We start from the raw sequence: 26,694 nt of genomic DNA, 5'->3' as shown, positions 1-26,694 counted from the left end.
TTAGTATACGATGATGCTTGAAAACAGAAATGGTTGTTGCTCATCCTCCTGAAGAAGTGCGAGTAAGAAAACATTTTCTTACCGTGGATGGTTAACCTTCTCTTAGTTTCAGAATAAGGAGGATGCGAAACAATATTGTTTAGGGAGACGTTTCATCAAAAAAAAAAATTGTACTCAAATAATCTGAAGTACTTGTAGCATTAAATTAAGTTTCCGTTTTAATGTGATTGGCTTTGTGACAACTCGTTTTATGACTAATAGTCACTCATGTTGCTCATTACATGTATTGTTACTCCTACCAACGAAACATTATCTCATTTGTTTTTACATTATCTGAAACCATGCTCTACAGGCGAGCCATAGAATTTTTTTTTAGCTCCTTCAGGTCTCCAATAAACACGACGGTGATGACCTCGCTTCGCGGGATGAAATCCATCTTCCACTTAAAGGCATACACAAAACTATCCATGCCACGGCAGGATACGAATATGTTAAATTTATCAATTCAAGGCCTCCAAATCTTAAATGGCCATCAAAGAAAGTAAACAGATGTGCTAGTGTATAGGAGATAAGGAATAGTGCAGATTCTATTACTTGTTCTATTTTAGTTCTTTACTGTTGCAAACAATTCAAAGACGTAAGTTATTTTTTCAGGAAAGGAGCACCTCAAATTGGGAATTATATCACATAATATCATTGCCAATTGCATCTCCCTTCCTAGTATGAAACACCTTCCTCTATAGAGAGGGAAGGGGAATCCAGTTTACCAAACTTAAACGAACTCGTAGCCGGTAATTAAATTGTTGCTAGTATTAAATGGTCTGTAGCTTAATTTGCAGTTGATAAGAAAGCAAGTAAAGTTTTAAATTCTGCATTCTTATCAACTGTAAATTAAACTACAAACGATTTTGATCCATCACCGTTTTAATTACTGGTTAAGTTTTGCAAACTGTATTCCACTTCTTTCTCCATAGAGGAAGGGATATGCAATTAGTAAAAATATATGATATAATGCATAATTCAAGATTTTTCCTTTCATGGAACAACAATCAAGCAAGCAATTTCTTGAAAGAAAAAAAAAAAACTAATATAATACCGTTGAAAAAATTATGAGTGGTATCGTGTATATACAAGTACTGTATATAAACTGTATTTTAATATACAAGTGCTTCATATAAAAACTGTACACACATTTTATTTTTCTTATCGACTTTCTCCAGGTTTTAAATAAAATTTAAATGTGGAGTGTTCGACTTTCATTTATTTCGGTATGAGTACGGTTATGACCCATTTTTATGACACGACGGAGATATAAAATGTCTCCGAAATATTCTCCTTAAACGCTGATTGTTATCTTAAAGTGTGTATAAAATTAATTGCCAATATTTAATCCTTAGTGTGTAACATAAAAAATAGGCTTACGTATCGTACATACACTACTTAGAATCCCATCAAGGTGTTTACATTGTAGAAATCTTAAATTTATATATGCGCACACACACACACACACTAGGGGGCTCCGTCCCCTGACGCCTACGGCGCCCAACCCCCCGTGTTCCGGACTAGTAGGCCGGTTCTCCTTGAATTCTGAAGACTCGGCACTCGGGGTGTGTCAAAAGGGGGGCCGCCGCCTCCCCCCCCCCCCCGTGTTCCGGACTGGTAGCCGGTTCTCTTTGAATTCCTATGACTCGACACTCAGGGTAGTCCCTGAGTTTCAAATAACTTGACAAAAACGTTACAGCCTACATCCGTTTCAAGCCGACGTCACATACGTTGTCAATTTCAGTTTATCATTTTATAGTATAGAGTAGATATAAACGGTGTATGTCTGGAAAGAGTATTTGAGTTCACAACTGTGTCCTGGTATGTATTGTTCGATAAAACAAATTTAACTACGAAAAATAATCTCCACTGCCATTAATTCACCAAATGAATTTGATGATTCATCCAGGTTTAATGAAAAGATTATTTATAATCGAAGCTTAGTTCATTTTTCCTAAAAATGAATTCTGTTGTTGCAGATCGATCAGCTATTTGAAATTATAACAAAGATGGATACACTGCCCTCTAACGGAAAAAAATAAATTATATAAAAAAACGAATTTATGAATGTTTATTCTTGAGTTTAAAACTGATTACATTTTAAATCGGTTTTTAAATGAAATATAAATCTTAAATATAATTAAGCCGTTTCACTAATGTCTGACATTCACGCACAAAAAGTACCGTTGCAATTAGAAAATATTTTAATGATGTTGAGTCCAAATGAACTGGCATTATAAATACGCATGTGCCGACTAACAGCCGAGAAAGAATGCCATGATGCAAGCAGGTTAAAAGAAAAAAATGGCGAGTACATTTTTAAATAAAATGTATAAACTATTCTGAAATTATGTTTAAAACATTTTTCCGTGCAGGCTTAAAAGTTGCAGTCTAGAAAAGATTAATGTGATTTTTATCAATGCTTTTGCAAACACATTATTTGGGGAAGCAAGCTTCGGAGTCTCAAAGGGTATAAAAACAGTAACGAAAGTAAAATCCTCATTATTCAAGAGAGTGAACGACAAGTCCATTTGCTTGATTGTTAGGTACCATCAGCTTAGCTAAATAAAAGAATATTACAAGATATTTCCCAACTTTTTTGAGGCGAATATTTTGTCCACTGTATTATTAATAATGCAGAAGGACAGGGAATTAACGAAAAAAGTCCATTTAATAATAGTTTTTTTTTCTTTATTTTCAGAATTAGCAAAAGTTTTACTGCATTTTTTTTTTTTTGTGGTTTGGAGGAGGGGGGGTTAATAGATAATCTTTTGAGGACTTATATGAGTTTTAGTTCTAAGTATAAGTCACTAGTCGTACAAATAATTTTTTTTCATTTCAATCTTCTTTTTCCACTTTACTCAATTACTTTTTCGAAGTCGTATGACTGAATAAACTGCACGCAGCGAAGTCATTAGTCGCGCGTGACACACTGTTTTTAAGAGGATATTATTTCGCTTTTTGGTAGGAGGGAAGAGTATTTTTGTTTACCAAAATTTATTTATTTTTTTATATTTATTTTTACTTCGCTCATCTTTGAATGAATCTCTACCCTTGATTTTGACCCTAAGGGATCAAGATTCGAAATTGTAGGATGGAAAACACTAACTTCAACGAAAAGGAATTTTGGCCCAGGCAAACATGTTCAAGGTATTTCAACGCTGAGAACCAGACGTGAATTCAGATGCCGCCTGGTTAGTGTTCAGTGAAATGGGTTTTATTTATTTGCATTCGGCTAACATGGATGTGGTATTATGCGTCCAAAACAACGTGTCTCAGCCCAAGGGAGATTTCAAGTTTTTGTGGAAACCCGGCATTCTCACAACAGCATTATATATTTTTGATAGAATTATCGTATACTAGGTCCACTGTTTAAAGAGAAAAAAAAAACAACTTCACGAGACATTACATTAAGATTCAGAAGGGAATCTAATCCACACAGTTAGATTGTCTGGTTGGAAGATGGCGCAGTTTTTCAACTCAGAAGCCAAATAGGCAATAGGCAAAAAAACCCGTAAAAATTGAATCAATTAACAGATCCGATACACTTACCTACAGCCTCAAATTACAGCCTTAAATGCTTTGGTTATAATTTGACAAACATTCTATTACGACCCATGCAAAATTCTCAAACTTTCTTGAACATATTTGAAATTACCAGAAAATTATAACTTCTTCAAGAACTGACATCGTGTTCAGCATTTTGCAAGGAAATTTGATAATCGGGATCTAAATGTACGAAATTTCATTTGTATACATACCTACACTGTAATTGTAGAGATAGTGATTAGAATTAGCAGGCTTGCGTAAATTTCTCCCCCTTGGCTTCACATTGCATGTTTTTGGTATAATGCGAGGACTAGTAGCAGAAATACGCAGAATATTTTCAAAAACTGAAATTGAAGCATGTATTACAGAACCTGATATATTAAATTTTATCAATCTTTTAAAAATATTAATAACGTTTATTATAATTTTAGCAAGCTTTTAAGAGATGACATTCGTCACATGAAACGATGTGCTGTATTTGGAGATTATTGCTGTGTCCATAAATGTTCTGCTATTTAAAAGCAACAGATGAAAAATTCGAAGTCTTTGTTTCGATGTTGGCATTGATTGTTTCTTTAAATCTGATGACTCTTCTCAAGTTTTTTTTTTTTTTTTTTTTTTCGTGTCTAAGAATTTTCCTCCGCGGGATGACTAAGCATTTAATAAATACATTAAAAAGCAAAACTTGTTGCTACAGACGGGTATATATAGTCATTATAGCCAACTAATTGGTTACGTAATTGACCGATGATGATACAGTATCGTTCAGCTTAAAACTAATTAAATAATATTTAATAAATAAGTAATATTTAATATAGTTATTATCCGTCTTTTCATCAACTATTACTCGAATTAAGTACGGAAATCTTTTGGTAGCGGTGAACAAGTAAACTGTAGACAGTTACTCTTTCTAGACATCTTAAATTTATTTCTTGCAGCACAGAAAAGCAAGAAAACTATAATGCATGCGATCCATTCATTTAATAGCGTTGAACGGAAATGGGGGACTTGCTTTAATGTTACCGAAAAAAAAAGTATCCAAACAATTTTTTACCCACATCTAAAGGCAGATTAAGCGTGATTTCAGTTGACGGGAAGGTTAAGTGGCTGGTTGACAACATGATCGATGTTGTCATGTTTCCGTGCATTGCCGAAAGTTTTGGGTTTTCATAAGCTCGAGTCAGAAATATATTAGAGTAATTTTAATGCCAGCACAGGCCTCAAAATGTCGTTACTAACTTTCCACAAAGAATAGTTAAGCTGGATTTCTTTGGAATTAAAGATATTCTGTTTTACTCTGAATATTGAATGTATCCTGGATTTAAAAATATACACTTGAATTCGAAACTTCCCACAACGATTTTCACCTAATGAATTTAACTTTGTAACCATTCCATCAACTTCTTTGCTATTTAATTTTTGAAACAACTGAAGTTTTCCTATTTACAAATTGTATTCTTTTTACATTTTAAACATTTCCGTTCCTTACTTAGTGACTCTGGCTAGCCTTTGATTATATCTTTCTCATATCCCTTACTAAAGGTTTGGTGAAATTAAAGCCAAATTTAAGTAGAAAATGGATGATAAAATTGCCACGTTATTTTGGCATACTGACAGTCCGCATTTATTCTGATCAATTCTCGTTTTGGTAAGATTTTTTATTTTTATTTTTCTTATGATAGAACTTATTTCTGTATCGTAAAAAACCCATTGTACACTCGCCAGGGTATTGCTTCAATAAGTGAAAATCCGTCGATTACGAAACTACATCCTGAGTCTTTTAATCAAAATAATCGCTTTCTTTTATGCTAATTATTTTGGCAGTTATTTTAAAATCAAGGAAATCCGTTATTATATGGTTGTGAAGAATAAACAAGCATGATAATTTTGCCCATGAAAAACCGATTTATTTTTATCATTGGTTAACTGCAGCCAGTTCCATGCGAAACCCACTTTATTCGAACTCCTAGTCTATCAGTTTTTCTTGTCCCCTCATCTGAATAACTTTTTCGTGTGCAAGTTGTCATGAGCGAGTGACATCATAGAGTTACATATAGTACACTATGGGTGGTTTAACATTTTTCTTTTCATTTCCAAGTATTTACTCTTTACGATTGTAACCCAATCCATTAATTAATTGAGATACTCCAAATTCTGTAATCAATAAAAAAGATAAAAGCGTTGGCAATTTAAATAGTTACATTTCATTGAATATAAAGTGTATTGCGCAAGTTGTTTATGGTCTGTTTGATTTTCTTTTTGAAAACAGAAGCAAATGTGTCAGAATTTATTTTACGAAGTTTAATTATTTATCTAAACATCTCTGGAGAGGTGGGAATAACGAGACAATGCGCTGTCACAGCATCCCCGTCTCCGTCTTTAGATTCGCGCCTGCACATCATCTGTAGACAAACGTTTAAGTAGTTGACGCTTCCTTGAACAGAACTCCCATTTGGAATTTCATCTCAAAGAAGATTTTATAAAATTGCAGCTTTAAGTTACGTCGGAAGGAAAGAAGAAAAAAAAAATTAAAAGAACGAAAACGGAGCTTGTCCTCCTAAAGAAGAACACTTACGCATATGCATATCACAGGCAATCGTGGAAAAATGCAAGATACTCGTAATAAGATTTTAAAGTGCTGGAAAGTGGTTTTCTTCTTTCAACGTACCTTCCTTATTCTTGGAGAAAAGACCTTCAGAGCAGACCGCTCTCTTTTGTAGTTTCGCCCGCGTTCTGCCGAATGATAAATGGACTGCCATCCCTTGCAGAACTCATACCAGCTTAAATAGAGTTCTACAGAGAGACATGAATAATAACACTTTTCTTAATGACACCATCATGGCGTAATTCTCTCATACACACCATTAAATAGGACTGAAAGAACTGAGAAAACTTCGCTATGACAGATGGTTCGCCACCCAGCGTTGAAAATAGAGAAAGAACGAGTTAGAGACGGAAAGAGGGGGTAAGTAGGAAGGGGACAAGAAAGGTAATTGCCTCAGCTGTTGCGGCAGTTGATAGGGTGGCGGTGTACATTATAATGTATTGTCTCTCCCTTCTTCGCTACTTTTCCTTATCTGGATTATTTTTTTTTTCTTTTTTGTTGTTCTCTTATTAAATGCAGATTTAAACCAAATCTCCCGCTGGCATCTGCAAGTGCACTACAGATAACGCTGTACCCTTGACAATCTCGGGAAATATTATATCATTTTTTTAATAAACCGAGATTCGTATAGTTATTAATTTAATATATTTATTCGCCATTTTCCGACACTTGGATTTCTGGAAAAATAAAATAATGAAGTGGATTGAGTTTCTACAAGATGTAGAATAATTAAATGAAAGTAACAAAGCAATGGTTCTAAAACAAGACTTGGGTAACAAAATAGTCCCCTTCTTCTCTTTATTTTCTATATTCTGTTCTGCTACTGACTCATTTCTTTGCACGTTCTATAACATCTTGAGCTTCTGGTTGCGAAGTACTCGATACCATACAAAGAAATCTACAGAGGAATAATTTTTGATATTTTAGTGAACAGGAATTGCATATAATCACAAGGCATGGGGTTACAGAAAATGTCCATATTATTGCGACCTAATTCATTATTATAGGAATTAAACTTGGCGCTATTCTGTTTAATATACATTTATTTATTTATGAATTTATTTATTCTCGTTTCTAACATATTACCATTATTATTTACAATGATAATGCTATTCTAAAACCATCTTCCTCAGTTTAGGCCTAAAATGATCCAAAAACATCTAAAACAGAACGCTTTATTTGTGACAATTTATCCAGCCAATTGTTATATACCTCCGAATCAAAATATTAGAATAATCAAAGAAAATGTGTTTAGTAATTTGCAATTTCAATTTATTGCATAGAAAATAATTATTGTTAAATATGAATTACCATCATCTAAAACGATGTACTTTGTAGATTATATAGCCATGTAAACACATACAAATTTAATATAAATTATAAGAAAACTTATAATTTTCTGTTATATACCGAGTAGCCCAGTTATTAGGTACACTTCTATCATCCATAATATCTACCACTTCGGCGGAGAGTGTTGCACATCTTCCAGGCTAAACAATAGGCAGGCAAACAAAGAATGTGTGTGTGTGTGTGTGTGTGTGTGTGTGTGTGTGTGTGTGTGTGTGTGTGTGTGTGTGTGTGTGTGTTTAATGGCCAAGCTAATGACTTTGATCAGAGAATTGCAATCAGTGCCAAGCAACAGGATCATTGAATCTCTCTCTTCAATAAGAATCCCACCCATCAAAGGTTATTGACTATCGTGCATTGCTCTGTGGGTGGGCTACTGGTCAGAAAATCCAGCAATTCTACTCTATAGACAGCAGTTGTACACTAAATTAAATCTACCATGTTTGCTTGGTATACATGAAAGTGGGTATGTTTAAGACGAGAAGTTGGTGGTTTCATATCGTGCGATGAAAATTATCTTCCACCGACATCGACAGCACAATCAGATCCGAATCCACAACGTTTGGTTGAAGATCGGAGACTATTCTTGCCTAGACCGAGATAAGAAGTTCCCCACAAGATATTAAATTTAGTTGGTATTCACAAATTTGACACGAGTTCCACCATTCTTTTGATAGTTCTATGTATGCTTTAGCGAACAGCTGCAAAATACAAGACAGACAAACTTCTAAGTGGGAAATTAAAACGTTCGTTACGAATAACATTTGTATTAGGTACCGGCAAAAGTTTTACAGAATGCATGCCGCATTCAGCAACTTTGTTTAACAGTGGTTTCAGCACATGTTTACACTCTCAAAACACCGTATTTGTAATGTGACGCTCTCTTGTGCTTGTGAAAGGTCTGAAAGAGGTCTCGATGAGCCGTACACATTACACAGATAACACTATCTGAGATCAACAGGGTAGTTGTCACACACAAGAGTAATTAATGCAACCCGCAGCCTAGTATACTTCACTGTACGTGGGGTTGCCATGATACCGAAACATCTTAATTTGCTGCTGGCCTCTAACAAATAAGGAGAAAGCACACTTGAAATCAAAGTTCGTAAGTTAAAACGAGCTCGTTTGTGTGTTCTGTTCTATCGTCGGGTTTATTTCACATAAGGATACTATCCCGGTTAAGATGAATATGGTCGTTATTACGTAAATATGTTATTATAACCTAGATTGCTTATTAGTAGGAGTGAGTGGAGCCAAGAAGATCGCAATCATTTCAAAAGTTTGTTGAAATTTTGGGATTTGTTCTTCATTATTATTAACGGAGTTTATTTCTGTAAAACTGAAATAATGTTTGCAACATAGTTTGCTACGCACGCAGAAAGTTATCAAGTTGACACTAAGTTCATAATCTTGAAATAAAACCATGCGTTCTAAAAGCAAGGCCTAAAATTTGGAAGACAATCCCCCCCCCCCCGTTATCAACAGCATAATGTTTTTGAAGATTTTTTAATTATTCTATGATCGGTTGGGGACACCTCCTATTCATAAAATAAAGTGCACACTCAAGAAAGAATTTTCTGCATATTTCGAAGCAAAATTGGAATAACAGTTGTCTTGAAAGAAATCCGGAATGGTCCCATTTGAAATAAACGATTAGAAAGCAGCTTGGATGATTGTCTTCTTATAGAGGTTATATTATTGCTCTTATTGCTTCATAAATAAGCAATAAGTAGAGTTATTGCTGAATCATAGGGTAGAGTTTCACTCGAAAATAATCAGGATGAGAAATCTAACAAATATATACACTACTTGGAAGGAAGTTAACTGATACACAGCCATGGCGCCCACCTTAATAATGTGTAGGACCTCCTTTCGCTGCGATGCCTGCAGCAAAACTACTTTGCACAGGCGTATGATACCGATCAATGGGAATTTTGGAACATTCTTGCTCTAGGCATATGAGATCGTGGACTCTTGTGGGACAAAGGTCCCTTGACCTTACTCGACGCTCCAGTTCATGCTACTGATGTTCAGTAGGATTCAGATTAGGACTCTGTGGAGGTCAGTTAAGTGTGATGACGTTGATGTCCACAAACCACGCAGTTACGGCAGCAGTCTTAAGACACTGTGCATTGTCTTGCACCTTGTCATAAGGTCAATGGTCAGTTCCGTAGAAATGCCACAAAGTAGGACGCACTGCACTGTCCTGAATGTTCAGATACCTCTCGAAATTCAATGTTCATGGCCCAGCAAACGGAGGTCCGAGGCCAAACCAGGAAAAAAAAAAAAGACCATACTATCAGCCCGCCACCTCCGAATTTCATAGTTCGGGTTACGGACTCTGGTAATCCGCCACACCCATCCATCTGCTCGGTAGAAGGTGTAGCGTGATTCGTGGCTCCATAACACAGCTTTCCATTGTACACGCCATTTGCACCACAAAACGACGCTGCGTGTTGGTTGGGTAACGTGTGCCTTGCATATTGCGGTCTTATCATGGACATTCATGTTGTGAGCCTCGGTTCTGAATATTTTTGTGCAGATTCATATTCCAGTCGATGTCCGGAGTTCCGGACATCGACTGGAATATGATTAGAAGAGCTCATCTTTAACCAAATAAATATTTGAAAGAATTGGCTATTAAAGCTTTTCATAAATCACCCACGAAAAATCTTCAGTGGCTGTGATCTACTCAAGTGAGATATAACGTGCCGACCGAAGAATGGCGGTTTTTACATATATCTTTCGTAGCACCCTACAGTGACGTTCGGATGAGTGGTGGGTCGTCCACTGCGGGTAGCACTTGCAGTTGACTTCCTAGGCTTCTATCTCAGTATGCTTTCACTAATTGCTGTTGACTTGGGATGGCTCAATTTGCCAACAAAATTTGCCTAACAGATAAGAACTGGCATGAGATTGCATTGCGTCCTCCTATCACAACTCCTCTCTCAAAACTCTGTCAGTTTCCTTCTCGCACCCATTTTCACACGGACTTGGGAGCATCATATTCTTCCAATTTACATCGGCTACTGTATGGCATGATGCACCTTGCTCGTGGGGGAGTCCGCTGACTTTTATTAAAGTATGTGACAAATTTGAGAATCAAATAATGACCAGTAAATATATCAAGAATTAAACCAAAGATCGTAAAAACTTTAATTTCCATAATTAAATAAAAAAAAACTTGAAGTTAAACTCATAAATTTAACCTGTAAGAAACAGGAATTTAGAAACATAAATATGGCGCTGATTTTCGAACGATTGTAGTTTGCCTGTAACTCAGTAGAAGACACTTTGGAAGTAGCCAAATCGTTTATATGCTGCAAGTAACTTATGAAATGCATCCACTGCTGAAAGTTTATGAATTCCTAACATGTTTTAAAGATAACTTTAAAATCCGTAAATTTAGATATTTTTAACTTATCTTTAATTTTTAATTAATGTTTTTAATTTATCTTACAGTTATTAATTTCATTCAATAATCGAACATCACACGTTAGCATCGCTGTACTGTGACCGTTCACGAAGTTCATAAATATTAATTATATAACCTGTTGAAATCATTTCTAAGAGTCTGTATACATATTCACTTCCAGAACTCATATCCAGTTGAATGATTTATAGTACAAGCATTTAGATCCACAGCAAATTACACTGGAATGAACGTAAACTTCAAAAATTCCATTGAATCCATTTTATCCAAATCCAAATAGACTTCAGTAGATTATAGTGGATTTATGAGAATCAGATGCGGGTTCATTCCAAGTGAAATTATCAGAAGACCGATGAAAGCGGCTAATTTAGAAGATTTTTTTTAAATCAGGCATTTCATGATTAAGGCGTGCATTAAAGAATATTCTCGTCATTGTATTATCGTTTGTCTTAAATGATAATATAGCTTTTGTCACTTTTTTCAAAACAGATTTATGATGTGATTATTATAAGAATAGATTTCTTTGAACCAAATACTGTTTTGCACTTCAAGTGAAGATCTTTTTCAAAAGGTTATATTTACTTAGAGTTCAGTACACGTGATTGCCTTACTGAAACTTGTAATTAAAACCTTTCATTAGATGGCAGTCTCCTGACATTGGTGTGGTTTTTTTTAGCACAATTCAATTTCAATTTTTTTTAAACTTCACGAATCCCAAACCGTTACAAATAAAGCCCCGCACACGCAAAAAAAAAAAAAAAAAACGTTATAAATATACGATGCATTAACTGGATATTTACTGCATCCCTTTTCTTATCTAAAATTAAAAAAAAAAAGTTTATTTGTTTTTTAGATGTTTTATTAGGTTTCTTTTTTTTTTTATCTTTGCCAACATTATTTTCATTAATTTTTTTTTTCGAAGTTGGAATTTCTTTGAATATGTGATTCATTTGTTTACTAGAACGACAGTAAATAAATAAATAAATGAGAAGTAGCAGATATATTGAAGTTATTTGCATAGTTAAATAATCCTGACAATAGTAAAGAAAATCATTGATTCTCTGTAGAATGCGACAAATCTAGTAATGCGTCGTCAGTGATTCGTGGAATAACTGGGTTGAGGATAGATCTCTACCCCCCTTTTATTCCTAAGAGACCACTGTTGCAATTAGAAAAGGAAAATCAATCAGATTAGAGAAAATGGCTTAGAGCGTAGATAACCGAAAACTAATTACTCGTAAAGAGAGAGAGAGAGAGAGAGAGAGAGGGTGGGGGAGAGAATAATGAGATCAAATAGTTAGAGTAAGGAGACAAAGGAAAGATTTTCAAATTAAAATTTGCTAATCGAGAGATGAAAGAACTTCTTTAAGATGGTAGTTCGTTAAGATGCTATAAATTATTAATGTCGGGAAAAAAGTAAGAAGCACATCCAAAGTACAAAGAGAGAAAATTTAATTAATTACATATAAATCTTATCTACAGGCCTGATTATATTTATTTTAAAAAGTGAATATTTACAAGAAAATATAGCTTAATGAGATGGTTGACTAAGTAATAAGGGGTGGACTAATCGCATTACAATGTGATTTACTAAGAGAAACAAATGTGGATATGATCTGAGACATTAAAAAAAGTCCACCGCGATTCTAATAAAAGAATCGCATCCGCTTTTAGCCTTTGTACGATAAATATCTTTTAGCATCACCTGCCTTAAGAGCTAGACAAGATGGTTTATTATGCCCAAGTAACTATTGGATCCTGAGGAACTTAATCATGCTATTATGATATAGACTTAATCCAATTACTGTTTTCTGTGCCTGTAAATTTCGTGTATTTTCTGGCCGATTTGCCTGTCTTATGGGACGAAAACACTCCCGTTTCAGAGAAAGAAAATTCTTTCATCTCTCACTGAGGCCGATTAACTTACCTGCAGTTGAAAAGACTTGTAAAAGATTCTTCGCATCGGAGTTAATTATGCACATAATGAAGAATAAATCAATAAGCATTTAGTGAAAAGCATTTTAAACGTATCTAGAGTGAACTGCTGAGTTAATCAACGAAACATACATATCTTTTCTCGATTATCTTTGATTATTTTCTTGTTCATTATTAGAATTGGTAACTGCAAAAACTTAAAATAAGGTTTTCTGTACTAATGAAATAAAAATGAGAAGTTTCAGTTTCCATTCACAATGAAAATGAACGTAATAAGACAAATAGAAATACGTAACAGATGGAACTGCACACATTTGGGTTCAATTATTTTTTACAAAATATTTGAACCCAATAGCATCATTTCTTGATCTTGAATTTAAAATAGATCCATATTAGTATTGATTTCATTTATAATATACCCGAAACAAGTCCCCCCTAAATAAGACAAGGATATAAAATTAATAACATCTTATTAAGTAAAAATGATGGTCGCACTACGAAATATCTAAAGGAGTTTCGATAGTGGTGATAATTCGGGTTACGTTTCAAGTCTTAACGTTGTTGGACGAATTAGAAGAGTCATCTACACTTTTCTTAGCACTGTTGTTTAAGGGATCAACTGATCTGACAGCAATCTTCTGAACTTATTTGTCCTCAGATTGGAAGATTATTCTTTCAAGTTTCTGCTTTAGAATTATTAAGATAAACCAGTTCCATAATGATCTAAGAGAAGTACAAAAGTGCTTAGTTTCTCAGACGGCTTTTTTTAAATTAAAATTGAACAATATGTCCCTAAGGATTTAATGTTCGAAGTACCACATGTCGACTGAAATTTCTCATGTATGAAACCTTGTAAAAGGAAAATTGCATCAAATTAGCCAAACCAAACTTTACACTGCATTTTTGACAGTCAGTTTCTTTAAATTGCTGAGCCAGAAAATTAATTGTCAATTTTATTAAAGAATTTGCTGTAATAATTATATATATATATATATATATATATATATATATCACTACGTTTCGTTCAGAAATTCTTGCTACCTTTTCAGTGAAGATCTTTGACTGCATTTGCATTCCCTTGTCTTCAGTTATGGCACCTTCGATAGAACAAGGATTAATCAAAACTTTACCAGTAATTTTAAACGTGCGAACAAGGTATCAATCTCCCTAATTATCACCAACCATCTCCAAAGAATCGGGCATTTTTGTATTCCCAGAATGATGTAGCCACGATAATCAGCAGGTTTCCAGCCCCAGTAGTAAAGCGGCACTTGCGACTTTAAAGAATATCAATTCCTTGAGAAACTCTCTGAGGCCCAGAAGTCGTTCTAGACGATGCAGGACGGCCTCAACGGACAGATCAAAACTTCTCACGGAGTGTTTTTACTGATGAAATTCTTCTTTGCATCCAACTTCGGCAATAACTTACTAGAATACTTAAAAGTATGACTGGAGATTTTAATGGATTGAACCATTGAAGGATAAAATAGCTCAGGAGCCATTTAAATAGCAGGTTTATTTAGAATAGAATGTTTTCTTTACATTACTAAGCAGGTAATAGTTATTATTTCTGAACTGCCTGTAATGTTCTATGGACATGATAAGCCAAAATGCCAAATTTGTTTTTATATAATTTTATATAAAACCAAAAATGATAAGATGATATCATACGAGTAGTTAAATGAAATATCATTAAAATCACAGTTACTTTTGAATATTTGCTCCAAATTCACCGGCTTTGTTTTCTGAATTAAGCTAAATTTGCTGATAACCTGCATAAGCACAGCACGTCCATCATTGCTGATCAAAATCCATAAGGTTCAGGTTCAAATTCACCGAACCAACTGTTCTATGGAACGGTGATCCTCATGCCTTGTTTCCCAACGAATACAGCCTCCAGTTCTTCAAGAAACACTTAACAGATTCTTTCGTATAATCACTTGCCACGTACAGCTCTGTGTTATATTGCGTTGATATATAAACCTAAGTACAATGCAGTGGCTTTCGTTTTGTCTTATTTTTATTCCTTTAAGATATTTATCCGGACTTCTGAGTTATGCATGACCTTATTCTGATCGTTAGCAAAAGCTGATGGGATTATAAAAGAATTGTCCGTATCTCCGTATTATTGATTACCACAGAGTTAGCGTTATCCCAGATAATATCTGCACCATGAGTGATATTGATAGCGACCCGAATCCCACAGTTTCAGAAAATAGACCCTTTCAGTGCAAGATAACAGAAACATTGTCTTCAGCTTTATCAAATGATTGGGGAAATGTGCCGTGGAAGGCATTGCAGGCCCATGAGTGTTGTCTTTCTTCTACGGAAGTGACATGTTTACCGTAATCGCTAACTGTTCCCTAGATCTTTCCTGCAATTATCTGATCTCACTAAACAGATTAGTTGTTGGTGTGTACGTGTGTGTACTCAGAGGATAAAAGGTCTGTTTTATAAACGGGACAGCACCAAAAGATACGACATTCAATTGGAGGCCAAATACTGTCGCTCTTTTGGTACTTTCCACCTCTGTAATGAATACCGCACAGGTATTCATTACAGGTGGAAGCCAAGAAAATCCCACATTCTAATCGAACGTGTGTTCACGTTTTTGATGGATTTTGACCGAATCCAATAATAGGTTAGAATACATTTAGAAAAAAGATAAGTTTTCTAATCTTTGAACGAATGCTTTATGCCACTCCGTTGATATAAGTTTAGTTCTATAATCGTCCATCAATGTACAGTCTCTCTCTCTCTCTCACACACACACTTCATTTTACAAAGAAGAGTAATAAATATTACTAAATATTTCTTTTGTAACATTTAAATTGTTAGTGTCTATTCCCAAGTATGTATATATATATATATATATATAGATTATAATGTGTATATATATATATATATATATATATATATACACATTATAATCACTTGCTTAGTAAATTATTTGGTTCAATCTTGGAAGTCCAATCAACCTAAAGAGACTATTTCTTATTACTGGTCTTTAATCGTACTGTTTTAATTGATGGGAGATGATGTTTATTCAGGTGTTTGTTGATTGGTAATTTTTATTCTAAATAGGACGTTTAAAATTTACTGTTATTTATCTAAGATTAAAATATGTTAATAAATAAAAAAAACATATTAATCAGGCTTTTCTGATAAGCAATATTGAAAATGACAGCAAACAGAGATGTGGTTATAATTTTGATTCCAATATTTCATGCGGCTTCTCTCACTCAAGAGGCTATTGAAAATTTGACGGTGATAGCTGCAGGTGTATGAGTTTACACGCCAGATATATCGGCACCGATCTTAACATATGATCGAGACGGAAAATGAAGAATAGACGCAGTTAACAGATAAAATACACTACCTCATTAGCTTCGGTCCTGTGTAATTACAGCTTAACCATGCCAAGGCCACTCCAAAAGTGTTTAGGGAGAAAAAAAATACCGGATTCTGCGAAAACTCTGAGGTAGTTCATAAAATGTTACGGTGTGAAACACCAGAGTTTCCAAAATTTTAAGACTTTCGGAGCTAAACGCCTTGTTTACCTATTATAATATAATATGAATGGTTACCTGCTCCTTCTCGTTTAATTAAACTGGAACACGTTGTGCTGTTGTCATAATAATCGATTATTACATATCCTTCTCCCTAAAAAAATCCTCTTAGAGCATACTAAATTGGACTGTTTGTTTGTATTCAAATGTATTGTTCAAAGCAAGAAACGATCTTTCATTCACGTTATGATAATTATTTGTCTGACATGAACTTACTTTGCCTTTAGAGTGCTATTCAATTTTATTTTTCTATATTTCCTTCTCTCCATCTATTCTTAGTTGCTGTAATTTGTTTTGACTGTTTCTTCATCATTCTTTCCTTGATTTTTCTCAAATATCGCTGTCTTTGCATTTTTACCTTAAGCTATTTGATTTCTTTTTATTAAAACGGTTTCGCATATTTTATACTTTCTGCCTCTTCACATTACTCTCATGCTGAACGAGGTTCGTTTTATTTAAATGTCTTTTTCTCTTTTGAACTTGTCAGGCACATAATTCTTTCTGTCTCGAGCGTCTTCCTCTTATCAGCATTTATTCCATTCCTTTTGTTTCTCTCCGCTTCCATCAAACAAATCGCCCCGATGCTCTACCATTATCAGTAATCAGATGCTATTATCCCGGTCAAGATGAACAGACCAAATAACCCACAGCCTACAATTACTTGTACCTTAAGTCTTCTAACTAATAATTCTCCCAACTCCCGCACAAAAGCTAGAAAATTAGAGCAATTTCACTGGAAACAGAGACTTGTAATTGTGTGAAAAGGAACAGCGCTTGTAATTTAGCAGATAACTACAACAAAGTAGAAGAATTCTTGTTAAGAATGCCGACAGCCATGCAGAAGTATCGGTTCAGTTCGGATTGTCCCAGTGCTATTATCCTGTGTATGGAAACACCTGTGACATTTGGAAAATTGCAAGCATTACAAAAACTAAAATTACCTTTTGTGTTTCGCGACTGACCATGTATTTCATGGATTGAGGCGTAACTTATTATGTACGCTAAAAGAATGGATTTGTGAAGTCGCTCTTATTTCTTTGAACAATTGGAAATCAGCTGATATGATTCAGTTCACTGAAGAGTCTGAGACTTGGCAGAGAGCAGTCCATCGATCATAGAACTCAAGTTAGCTTCATACCTGCAACACATTTATGCATTATTTCAAGGAAAAATGGAATCACAATATTTCCTATTACGGTCGGAAAATTTGTCACAAGAATCTCTAAAATCAACTGATGACATTAAGGAACTTTCGTCTGCATAGAGGACACGTGTTTTGACTTAAACACGTGTCCTCTATGCAGGGTGCGGTTGAGTCGCACTGTTGTCATAGGGATTTCTTAAGGATTATATGCTTGCATGACTTGTAGACCTCTTTATCGAAAAGTGGCGATGATGTCTTTGATAAATTCAGTTAATTTCTATAATAAGATTCATGTGATTGATATCAAAGAAATGTTGCCATTTCTTTAAAAATTTTTTTTAAATTAAAAATTAAAAACCACGCTCTAAACTAACATTTTAGGAGCTAATTCATCGAGCAGCTTATTTTTGCATTTGATTTTTGATGCAATTTTTATTTTATATTTTTTGTGCTCTTTTTGTCTTTGGCATGACATTGTTTACTAGAGAAGAGCAGTAGTTTCAGCGTCATCTAAACAACAACCTGTGTATTTTATGAAAATTACATAAATAAATAAATGCTAATTAAACTAGTAAGTATCGCATTCAGTAGAGTTCTACAGACACTTCATTAAAGGGGGTTGATTACAATCCCCTTTTTGTGAGGAGTCGTTATGAACCCTTCAACTATCTGGCCTTTAGCATCCGCAGAAAATAAAACAAAAATTTAAACGTTGGTGGGAACTACCTCCAGGGAAAAGAGTTTCCCGATAAATTCCTTGAAAATCCAGTAAGTCGAAATGTTTGGTTGTATGTGAGAAAACCGGAGTACTCGGAGAAAAACCTCGCGTCTACGGCTTGAGACCGACTAACTCAAGACGGAGCGAAATAACCTAGGAAAAATTTTCCTTGAGCCTTCAGTGGGATTTGAACCTACATTTCGCTCCGTAAGCAAGCACACTACGCACTTGCTCCCGCATACCGCACGAGCGTTATACTCGTTTGCTCAGAGAACAGCTGTAGGTAACGTGACTCGTATAAGCGTCTCGTACATGAAGACGAACTTCTCTCTCTAAGACCGAATAATAATGCAAGAACGTATCAATAGTTCTATTGATATCTTCTTTTCTAATTATATAAAATCAGAATTTTTAAATTCTATTATTATTATTTTATTATTTTTTTTTTCAGATATGTTCACCGGCAATATTTTTTTAAATTCATTACAAATGTCCGTTTTCAAGAAGGCACTTAATTTCATTAGAACGAAAATTATTTAAATTAAATTTCACAGAAGAATGCTTAACAACATAAAACATTACTAGATTACGTCATAATATAAGAACGTGTTTGATTATTCATGTACTACGTTTTATGACGTCATTCCGTACTTCTGTTAACTGAAATTGAAAATGTTTTTAGGCTTTACTATCTGATTTTCACGGTTAGAAAAAGTACATGAAACATAATAACGATAATGACATTATCTGACAGATGGACATTCGCACATCTCTGCTGATGGAAAAGTAAAATTAGTTTTCCTGAAATAACAGCCTGTGGGAAAGATTTTTTTTTTCTCGTATTGGGCTTTCTTGGTAGCAACGCATGAGGAATTAGTTATTAGATTATTTCATGTTCATAAAGGAAAACATTCTGATTGGGGAAAGCAGTCACGCTCACAGAAGCCGCCTTCTCTGAATGAATAATAACTGACAAAACACACGTAGTGTTTTGTCAGTGTCTAAAGTCGTCCCAGTCTTTGCGCACCTCAATAGACGAAGGAAAATCAATAACTATGTTGATAACAAGATTGTAGTGAACTCTACAAGTCTCAAGGAAGATGAAAGTCTTGTATGTTAGTAAGCACATGTTTTTGTCACATTACCTCTTAGTAACCCAAGAGTTAAGAAAAAAGAAACCCATGTATTCATTAGTGAGATGCAGCAGATGGATGCTAAACTTTGAAAAAAAAAGAAAAGAAGATTTTATCTACCTTTATTCACACACTTTTTTCATGCATTAGTCGTATAACTATGCTTTTGCGCATGTCTGTTTTAGCCATATTTGCAAAACAAAAATTTATTGTACCGGAAATCTGATGGGTTTTTAGTATAAGATGAAACTTCTTTGTAAGTTTAAATGAAATTCTATAAATAATTTAATGAAAAACAAATCCTCTTTAAACCAAAGACCTTGGTATAAACGCAGTTATTTTCATTTTTAGATTCGCTTTGTGTTTGTAACATTGGAAAGAATGCGTTTTTTAGTCAGATATTGAATTGTTTTTATTAGTACTGATTTTATGAAACCGAAAAATTCCAAGAGATCCACTTACCTTTCGATGTTTTATAAAAAGCAATGAAATGTGCATTCCGTTTATTGAAATTCTTTTTTTTTTTTCACATCGTATTAAACGCATTCAACAAAGAAGCGAAGTCCTTTTATTGTGCTCTGGCACAGCTTTGTATATAAAAATCAAAGCGTATTTGAAGGAACAAACAAATACAGGAGGTATTTCTTTGTTCTCTAGAATCTTAAAAGAGTCCTCACTTCACTAATTAATGTCTTAGTTGCGAGCTCTTTCGAGAAGTGCGAAAGTCAGATTCCTTTGATCAGCCTGGGAAATAAATTAAGTATAAGACCGGCGACACCAAACGTCCAAACTCCGAACGAGTTTGCTTTTAAAAAGGGAGAGAAAATCTGATGTCGCTGAGGAGTTAGATTCTAAATTTTGAGAACTGAAATAATGCACCAGACACAGAAAGCTGTTTGGGAATTGTGCAGAATGTCCACGTGCGAAATAACTCTTTCCCCTTTTTCATCATTGATTACACTTATGAGTTTGACACAAGATTCTAATTCTCTTTCTTTGAGAGGGAACACAATATTTACTTTTTCTCAGTCACTACCTCATTTATCATTCTGTAAACAAGGGGGGGTGGGGAGAGAATTTTTGCAGCGTACTGTCCATTAAAACGAAAGCTATAGATTCTTTCACTGCAGACAAATCTTTCGAAAGACACAAAAGAAACTGTCAGCGTTAAACCAACAACCCCCTCAATAACGAACGGAAAATAACTGGATCGTAATAGGTGTAAGATAAATTGAACGCTGTCATACTTTCTCTCTCTCTTCTCTCTTATTTGGCATGGGAGAAAAGCTGTGATATTCGTTCGTTTTCAGTCTTGTAACTCACGTGGTCATTCTGAAGAAAGGGGATATATAACGACTGCAACACACAACACAAAGCTGGAAATCGTTACGGAGTTCGATATCGGCGACACCTGAGACCCGGATGATGGCCCTAGGAGTTCTTCCATATCTCCTTTCAACTATTCTCGCGGAAGGGAAGAAGGAATACTTGTTTTGACATTTCGTTCAGAGAGGAAGCTCTGACAGAGTAGAGAGCTTTTCTATTCTTTTTCTTTTTTTTTTTTTTAATATATTGCTATGGATATTTGTTGTCTAGAATACTTCGTATCTAAACTAATCCTGGGCAGTTAAAAATAACGAAATTTCATTTGTTGTTTTTACAATTCTCTGCAGACTGACAGTACACGCAGGTTACTTAAATACACTTTGTTGGTAAGAATTAAGAACTAGCGAAAACTTTGTTCATGGCAGGTAAAAAAAAAAGAGTCACTAATTACAAATCTTTCTGATTGCCAGCAACAATGGATAATCATTGCAAGACACGAGGTTTCACTACACTGAACGTAATTTCTTTCATTCTCTTCGTGAATTTTTTTTTAACATAAAATTTCCAAACCTCGAGTTTTCTTTTCTTTTTTTTTTTTCCTTACATTTTCGAGCTTTTTGACAGTGAATGCAGCACATGATGGATGAAAGTATTTCTCTTGAACCGTGAAGTACTACTGTTGGCGAGTTGTTTATCACGAGAGATGCTAATTACGCTAACACTTGGGTTTCCTCATGTATTTCATTATGGAAAAGCTCATTAATTTAGGTCACTAGCTCCCAACATTTTTGTTACGAGACGTTTTAAATATCGTATGATTTTTTTGGATTAGCTAATTAAATACTATTATTTGCAATAGCTGAAGCTAGTAAATAATTGTTTACTGCAACGGTGTTTGTAGGAATCGAATTAAAAATGGTGCAAGCGGAAGCCACAGCATAATTGAAATAATCGGGACAAAAAAAAAGTTTAATCGGAGTAGTTTTAAATAGGAGTGAGGGACGTTCTATCAGTAAATTTGGCTTAATATAGATTGATTATTCGAATTTTAGTATCAATCACGCTCAGTTATCATATAAACCATATTCGAGGATAAACCTTGTACCGAAAACATACCAAAATTAGCAGTGGGCTACAGCGAATCCAACTGTAAAGTATAAACACAAACTATGACGATTGTTATGGGGCTATGATATTATTTGCATATCCAAACAGGTTTTTCTTGTCTTCCTGGTTGAACAAGTGGATAACATACATTCACAAACATCCACATCTGTAGTAGACGTTTGTGAATCTTTAAGTAGGAGATGAATTAGGGAAACTACAATAAACCCTCTCACTCAAGGCTTAAAAGTTTTTCATGTTTATTCTCTAGACCAGGATTGATGGATTATACAATTCATACAAACCACGGAACTAATACATTGTAGGTTTGTAAACCTATAGTACGTCAGTATTAGAACGTGGATGGGGCCGAAGTACAGCAGGTGCAGAAAAATTCATTATACGCTTTTCGTAAAGCTGACTATTGTGATTGTGGTTAGCGCAATGAAGTTAAAGAGTAGATCTGCTTGGTTTCTTTTTTTTTTATACACACAAATACCACTAACAATGAACTATCAGGAACCCATCGTCATCAACCAAGATTCCAGATTCTGTCTATCGTACACAACCGGTTCGCTTCTATACAATTTGTGCAAGATGGATTTTAAACAGAGAAGAAACATGCTTGCGTTAGGATTCGAAGTGCTAGAGCATGCTACACAGAAACATAGCTTCCTTACTCTGTGAGAAAAGGCTTTTCTTTAGAGTTACTTGAAATGCGTTTTCCAGTTGTCAAGAGGTGAAGGAAGTGATGCATACCAAACTTGCTGCCAAGCCGTTTCGTTTTCTCCTACAAACATTTACATAGTAGAAGAAGCATGTACAATTGAAGGATGATTTTCTCCATCCCTCAATGTTTGAAAGCTAATTTTAATAAACATTGTGCTAATTCTTTCTAATTTAGTCTTATATTATTATTTCAGATATGTTTCCATAACGCTAAACTCCTCAATCTCTACGTTATGACACTCACTAATAAATCACAGAAATAGTTTTAATGTCAATTACTGGTTAAGAAGTAATAAGGGACCTACTGATATTTTATGAACAAAGTGGGAGCCTGTACTCTGGGAGGAAGACTGCGATAGATGGAACGAATGAAGGAGTGGATTCCGCAGGATTGAATCCAGAACACGAATAGATGTTAACCATTCACTGCGCGCATTTGTTAAGCTAAAAGGAGACTGGGAAAATACAGAAGAACAGCACACAGGGCATCTATTAAATCGGGGATTACCCTTCTCTGAATAGGATGAAACCTTTTCAGGGGAGGTTTTCGTTGTACCAACCAGTGACAACAGTGTTATAAAGTTGACCGAATTTAGTTTTTCGTAATTATGATTATTTGTGCCAGAAGAACTTACAAGGTAAGGCAAGTCTAAGAAGATACAATCAGATTTGTCTTGAAGATATTGGTATTAAGGTAAGGACCTGCTGTGGATGTAAAGCAGTGGAATCCCTATCATTGAACCTCCAAGTGGTGGAGAATTCGATTGTCACTGACTTTCCCACAGAGCCAATAAGCGAAACCCGTCAAACTACCTTTCATCTTCCTGTTTTGGATGGACTGAATGTAGACTTGTTCGTATCGTGGAATACATGGGAGGCAATACAAGACGAGTGCCTAAGTATTGAAATCAGTGGCACTAGAAGACTGTTGCATCCAAACTGTTTAAGAATTCTATTGAAGAAAGACCAGAGGAGTTAAGCTGTACTCAATACATCGGGAGGTCACAGTCGTGATACTTATTCTTCCTTTTGAACGAATGAAGTTGAATCCTGTGTAGGATAGTAAGAATTTTTATTAGAACTTTTCGGCTTAAAATGAATTAACTGATTCATATGAATTGCAGAGTTTTTCTCTCCACGGAATACCCGGAAGAAAAGTTAACTAAAGGATATATAAGCATGTCATGTGGTGGAAAGGGAAAGCGTAATGCAAGCAAGCATACTCCTACACACACACACACACACCTTGGTAGAAAGAACTCCTGATGCATTACCATCAGGTTCGCTTCCATGTACTGCTTATCAACACGTGCACAAAGAGGAGAGAAGCAAAGAATATACAGATGTATAAATAATTTATACTATTAATTTACGATGGCTCCACCTATGAGAGATTAAGAGTTTATAAGGCACAACAATAACCAAATTGAATATTCACAGAGTACACGAAACAGAAATGGCATCTGCCTGACCCTGGATAGCATTATAGTCATGCGTCGCCGAGATCTCTTGGGAGAAGATTCGTATTCATCGAAGGACAGTGAGTCTGAAAATCGGATTCAGACAGCATCGGCGCGGCGCGGAAGTGCGAAGACTTGAAATCAGAAACAACAGAAACTGATTTAAATATCGTACTTTGTATAGTACGATAACATGCTGATTGCTCATATTCTTCCAGTGATTTTCAATTCAAGCATTCACGACTGAAAACAATAAAACAAACGGACATTCAAAATTAACTACTTTTAGAGCGTATTATATTAGTTTAAGAAGTTTTTCTTACGCCCCCCACTCGTTGCTAGTAATCTCATTTTCTAAGAAACTTGAATGTTTTCTTTTTACCGCAAATGTAGAAGCGTTTGTAATTCCTTGTTTAAAAATTCCTACTTGTGTCTCTGTCTCTCTTTTCTTTATTTCTGCACTGATAATCCGAAGCTTAACGATGACTCTTTTGTCCTTAATGTCTTGGAGAAAGTACGTTTGCTGTATCGAAAGAAATCTTTGGGTGTGATTAACTTTTTCTATTGCTGATGTGCTTTACTGAAGAGATTACTTACCCCCACACAATCTGTACATGCAGCAGATTTATTCCGAAGTGAAACTAAGGAATTTTATAGGGAATGTTTATTCCAATGGAGAATAAGTTGCTTTCTCAGCTGTGCAAGGAAATGTGATTTTCTTTACTTGGAAAGTGCGATAATTCTCTAATGGTGGCCCAAAATGACGGCATTACTGAATTATATCGGAACCCCAGTGACTTTAAGTAGACCCGAGAGTGATATTTATTTCTCTTTGTACTATCTTTGCGTTACGAGTCATTGAGTGATTGCCGAACCAAGTAGTGCAACGCCCATTGGCAGATAACATCTGACAAAGCACAAACACACCCACTCGCACAGACACGGGGAAGTGGACAGCCAGCTCTACACACAGCGAGACCATCTGGATGGATTATTTGCGAGCGAACGGAGAAAATATGAGAAAAGGCAACCATGGCTAAGTTATGTTGCCACCTAGGAACTCATCTGTAACACCTTCAGAGAACGAGAGATTAAGGTTTCAACGCATGGGATTAAACCGGTACATAAAAATTAAATTAAAAACAAAGTATTTTCTATTGGCATTTTGCTCTGAACCGATAATTAGCTGTAGGTGGCCCAAATGTGCTTCAAGAACTCGCGACTGTTCACATTTCCTCTCACCTCCTTGAGTTACTTCAAGTCTATTTAATGGACGGCTAATTTTAAAGGGATTATAGTTATACGTCCCTCCTTTAGTGTTCTCATTTTACCTGGATGAGTCTAATGAAGGGGAAAATATCGCTAATGTACAAAACTGATCGTGACACTTCAATCCATGATGTCTTCACTATTGAATGTTCTTTTTCGAAGGTATAAAACCACAAGAGAGGAACTGGAACTGCAATATGGCGTAGAGAACTCCTCTGAACATGTAGAGGCAGTTGCTTGACGATTAAAAAACTTGGGTGCTGTTTCGAATGTATTCAAAAGAGGAAAGAAGTCTGTGGAAACTATCAGAAAAGGAACTTCGCAAAATATGCTTCGACAACTCGCGACTGTTCACATTTCCTCTCATCTCCTTGAGTTACTTCGTGTATTTAATGGACGGCTAATTTTAAAGGGATTATGGTTACACGTCCCCAAACCCTAACTTACTGGTTTATTTTTATGAACATTTTTAAAGAACACAGTATGCTACAATCACCCACATAAACTTGACAAGTTATATTCCTATACTAGAAGTTCAGTATACAAATACAAAATAATGTAACATGCTTGTATACAAACCATAATATTATATTAGGCGAACACACTCAACATTGAAAAAAAAAAAATACTAATAAACACATATTGTTCATAGTTTGCGTTTCTTTCTGAACATCCTAATGAAAATTTGTAATTCGCAGATCATTGTATTATTTTGTGTTTGTATACACCTGTACATAGAATGCTATAACAGTATTTTCATTACATGTTCTTACTTTGTAGTTTATTTCAAATCGATCCCGACACCACTTTACGTCAGATCGGTTATTGTATAACTAAAACGAAAAGTGGACAGCCGTTCAAAAATATTGAAGACAATGTGTTTTCAGCCACTGTCTTTGCAACTCTGTACCCTTACTTGAACGGTCCACTACTTGAATGGTCAGAGGCCCCCTTAGCCAGTGAAAAGCGCATTTGGGTATTAACTATGTAACCATACTAAGGAGGAGCATAATAAAATAGAAGCGTTCATATGTAATCGGGGATGTTTCATAGCACCAAGTTCGGTAAGTTATTGAGCGAATGTTATGGAACTAGAATCTCCTTTCTTCAATACGGAAGTACTGCATATGAGTAGTGTTAATATAATTTATTTATTTCTTAGGAAATAATAAACTACTTATTTTACTATTGATTTGCACTAAAATATATCAAATACTTGATAATGATAATATTTTTGAAAATGATTTTATCTGAGACCTCCAGGGAGTCAAGGACGCATCGAGGGAGGCTGTAAATTACCCAACCCAGCTATCATACCTTCCCTTAAATTC

The 26,694-nt window shown here is 35.0% G+C and overlaps 1 long non-coding RNA gene across 7 annotated transcripts in view; it reads right to left on the bottom strand.

Moving 5' to 3' along the window:
* Nucleotides 1–26,694, bottom strand: part of LOC150094609 (uncharacterized) — a 944,400-nt gene that overhangs the window by 175,785 nt on the left and 741,921 nt on the right. Inside the window, exon 6 of one of the 7 annotated variants that reach the window (XR_016550180.1) lies at nucleotides 6,958–7,094. The exons of the other annotated variants lie outside the window; for them this stretch is intronic. This is a non-coding gene — a long non-coding RNA (uncharacterized LOC150094609). Of the gene's footprint in view, nucleotides 1–6,957; nucleotides 7,095–26,694 lie in introns of those variants that run through there. 7 annotated transcript variants of the gene reach the window in all.

The sequence above is a fragment of the Typopeltis vanoorti genome, chromosome 21 (genome assembly GCF_054136105.1).
Source record: "Typopeltis vanoorti isolate ZY-2024b chromosome 21, IOZ_Tvanoo_1.0, whole genome shotgun sequence".
Lineage (NCBI taxonomy): Eukaryota > Metazoa > Arthropoda > Arachnida > Uropygi > Thelyphonidae > Typopeltis > Typopeltis vanoorti.
The sequence above is the reverse complement of the archived record's forward strand: the minus strand, read 5'-3'. Positions and strand labels throughout refer to the sequence as shown.